Source organism: Echinops telfairi, unplaced genomic scaffold (assembly GCF_000313985.2).
Source record: "Echinops telfairi isolate 266 unplaced genomic scaffold, ASM31398v2 ScPeMD7_7420;HRSCAF=8458, whole genome shotgun sequence".
NCBI classification, from domain to species: Eukaryota; Metazoa; Chordata; class Mammalia; order Afrosoricida; family Tenrecidae; genus Echinops; species Echinops telfairi.
Window position 1 is genome coordinate 16,430,222 of NW_022111320.1, and position 4,184 is coordinate 16,434,405.

General features: G+C 46.2%; 1 long non-coding RNA gene across 1 annotated transcript in view; it reads right to left on the bottom strand.

Annotated features, from left to right (window-relative positions):
* Positions 1–152: 152 nt before the first annotated feature.
* LOC123522519 overlaps positions 153–4,184 on the bottom strand; it is a 7,623-nt gene continuing 3,591 nt past the window's right edge. The window contains exon 2 of the long non-coding RNA XR_006680779.1: positions 153–597. This is a non-coding gene — a long non-coding RNA (uncharacterized LOC123522519). The remainder of the gene's footprint in view (positions 598–4,184) is intronic.

Here is a 4,184-nt window from a genome sequence, read left to right on the forward strand (position 1 = left end):
AGAGATGTCAAGGATCCCACGTAGAACAAGAATGGTTGGAAACTGGTTGTGGTAACAATTGTACGATTCTGTTTGACGGGATTGAAATATGGAATGATATGTTATATGCATTAAATCACAACAGATATAAATAAATAATAAAAACACAAAGGTCCAAAAAGATATAGAATAATAGAGATATCAAGGGGCCTAGGAACCCCATAACCAAATGTCTGTCCAAGCGCTCCATCCATGTGCAGCTTGGGCCCGCAGTTCTCCTGCTCGTTCTAGGGACTGGCAAATATGCTCAGATTAACTGTCGATTGTAGTGGGGCAATAAAAGAAGACGGAGTTGCTGTAGGCCCAATGCAAAGTAATAAGAAAATAATCATTGTGTAGGCCATACTCATCTGGCCTTTTAAAGGACTCGCAGGTCTTCCAGTGGCTCACAGGTCCAGTTATTGACCATTAGCTTGTTAGTTTCAGGTTGTGCAGGGTGGTGGTTTTTCCTCTGGAACGGTGTTTCCAGCTGGTTATTCCTGGGACCTTCAGGATGGTGGGAGTGGAGAGCTGATTGCAGAGGACTTGCCCATCGTGGAGAGGGCTGGGATGCTGAAGCTAATGGAATACAGAGAAAGGCATCTTTTAAGTTCAGGACAGAAAACCACTGAGTCTGGGAGGGAAACTGACCCGCAGCGGTGTAAGGGTTTGGCACCGCGGAGTGTGTAGGAACGAATGCCTCATTCCCTGCTCTTCATTCTTGAGCCAGCCGGTAGGTCCCGCCCTCTTTCCAAACTGGCAGGATAAGAGTAATGCAAGGAGAGACACAGCTCACTAGCGGTTGATGCAGCAGGAATGGCCAACAATTCCCCTTTTGCAATACTCTGAATTCTGGGCACATGGGGTACTGTGTACTGTTAGGGAAACAGGTAGGATCTCTGAGTCTAATCATAACCGGTTTGGCACAAGGTACCTTCCCTCCTGGAATTCCAGTTGCCTATACTTGAGTATTAAACTGGGCCTTTTGAGGTGTCGAAGGGATCAGGTGTAAGGCATCATCAGAACAAAAAATCTTACCATAGTGAATGATGGGGGGAGTGCGGAGTGGAGATCCAAAGCCCATTAGTAGGCCACTGGAGATCCCCTTGCAGAGGGGTCTCGGGGAGGAAATGAGCCAGTCAGGGTGCGATGTAACAATGATGAGAAATACAACTTTCCTCTAGTTCCTAAAGGTTTCCTCCCCGCTCCCACTACCACAACTCGAATTCGATCTTGCAAGTCTGGCTAGACCAGAGGAGGTACACTGGTCCAGATAGGAACTGAAAATACAGGGAATCCAGGATGGATGAGCCCTATAGGACCAGTGGTGTGAGTGGCAAAACAGGGAGGGTACAGGGAGAATGGGTAGAAAAGAGGGAACCAATTACATGGAACTGTGTGTGACCTCCTCCCTGGGGGACAGACAACCAAAAAGTGGATGAAGGGAGATGTCGGACAGGGCAAGATATGACAAAATACCCATTTATAAACTATCAAGGGCTCATGAGGGAGGGGGGAGCGGGGAGGGAGGGGAAAAATGAGGACCTAATGTCGGGGGTTTAAATGGAGAGAAAATGTTTTGAGAAACGATGTACAAATGCGCTTTACACAATTGATGTGTGTATGGATTGGGATAACAGTTGTATGAGCCCCTAATAAAATGTTAAAAAATAAAAAATAAACTGGGCCTTTTAATCTATGTTAATTTCACTTGATTCTTGTGGTAGTTATTATATAATTGCCACTTTGAGAAGAGTGAAGGGTGGAGTCTAGCCTGTCAATCAAGATACAACCAATGAGGCCTGTGTGTGGGCCTGGCCTTCTCCTGAGAATTCTGAGAAGTTCTGTATTTCCTCCTGAGGCCGGAAGACACCTCGCTATCTCTCTTGGCTCACTTCCTTGGAGACTCTCTAATGATAAGGCTGACTCCCCAAGAGATATCTCTGAGGAGAAGTCACATGGACTTACCCTGATGTAGCCAGAACCCTGGGAACTAGAGGAGCCACGTAGAGCCCTGCCAGCACTGAGAAGCTTCTACCGCCACTGGACACAAGACTGCACCCATTGGCCTGTGATCGTCCTGCACTCAGCATCATTGCATGTACCTCATGAGGCTGAAGAAAACTTTATAGATTGGTGTCGGACATATGGGCTAAAATTAGACTTATGGACTTGATCTGGACTGGGCTGGGATGTTTTCTCAATATTCAATTGTTCTTGTATATAAACCTTTCTTATATTCATATGCGTGTTTATGAATTGGTTTCTCTAGTCTACCCAAACTAACACAATTCTCTTTGGACAAAGAATAGGGGCAGGTTTCTCAGTGTTCACTGAGAAAATCGCTTATGTGCTAATTTTGCTTAGAATGCCTTCAGGCCTAACTAAAAAGGGGTGCATAAAAGCGGTGGCTCTCCATGGCAACTAAGAGAAGGAGTAAACTATCTTGCTGAGATGTGGCATCCACGCCTAGAATCGTGGTATTTTACGAGGGGACAGGCCCTCTATACGGGTCCGTACTGAAAATGTGGCTCCCGTGTCTAACAGGAAATTAACAGGCCTTCCAGCTACTTCAAGGCTTACCACAGACTCTGTCCCATCGATGCGGATGTATCAGCGGACCAGAGCGTAGGCCTCCATCAGTTCTAGGCCACAGTATTGGAGGTTGCAGACCCGAGGTCCCTCCAAGGCATTCCTGCTTCCAGTGTCTGGGCCTCCCCCATTGGAAGTGCCCCTGCGTGTTCCCTTCAGCAAACTTTGGAGCCTTTGTCTCTGTAGTGCAGCTTTTAACTGAGCCTGCCTTTTCTCCTCTCATTTCTCCGTTTCCAGGGCCCTCTCCTCCTCCTCTATGCCTCGATTATGGAACACGCTCACGGAGCTGTACAAACCTCCCTTCAGTGGTGCCTTTAGCCATTTTTGCTTCCTTGAGCTCCATATTTTTCTCTACCCACAACATTGCCAGGTGAGTATTCTTGACTTCCGTTAAAACAATTTATCGGGAAAGCTACTTTTAATGAATCTTCCATGGGGGTCAAGGATCCATTCCTAACTTTCATCATTTCTTCCTGATGTCTAGGGCCTCCTGAGTTATAAACTTACCTTTTTTTTAACACTGTCCTGTGAGATTCTCAGGGTCTAAGTCTGTATGCTTTATTAGCACCTCTCCCGGGCATCTATCTAGTTGAATTCTCATGAAGCCTTTGGTCAATGATCACTAGTTTGTTATAGTTCATCTCCTTCTGCTGAAATTCCTTCCTTCCTTGTGAAAGATGAAAGAGCACATGACCACATCCCTTCTCTTGAGTCATCCTCCCAGTGGGGAGCAGTATTATTAGGTGTTGCTTCTGTTCCTGGTGGATCATTACCATTTTGAATATACATATCATTGGAATATGCCAAGGCCTTTCCACTAACACCGTCACTCTCAGAAGTGGTTACCAAACTTTTTGAAAGTTTAGGTTAATATCCTTTCAAGACAAGTCAGACATGAGTCATCTTTCTCCATTCCTGAATGAACTTGCTGGGGTCAACTGTAAAACCCCCTCATTTATCTTTAATGCTTATTAAGTCCTGCATGCACGAGGACCAAGCCACCTGGCCCTGGGTTTCTCATAAAGGAAAAGGCTGAGGGTACCTGGCCTGGAGCCGTGGTTTGGACTGTACCGGCCTTACTGCCTTAAAGGTTCAGGGTTAGGCACTGTCAACACAGGGGCTAAACGAATCGTCGGTTCCTGGGGTCCCACAGCGGGGAATTGGGAACAGGTTTTTGCACTCAGGTCCTGAGTTATTTTTTCCCCAAAGTCTGCAAGAAAGCAGTGTCAATTTTCCAATTCGGACACAGTTGGGGAGCATTTCCACACAGCCATGAAAGCCTGCATGTAAGGGACCTCTGTCCATGTCTTGCCTTTTGCAAAACAAGCCAAGCTGTAAAATGGTATCATGACTTAGACTACCATTTTCAGGCCATATTTCCCCTTTGTCTAATTTATACTGAGGCCAAGCTGGGTTGCAAGAGTCTGTTCTTTCTCTTCAGGGTGTTAGGATCAAATGTGTCCTAACGAAGCAGGGAGAGTAAAGGGAGAGTGGGTAGGAAAGAGGGAACCGATTACAAGGAACTATATGTGACCTCCTCCCTGGGGGACAGACAATCGAAAAGTGGGTGAAGG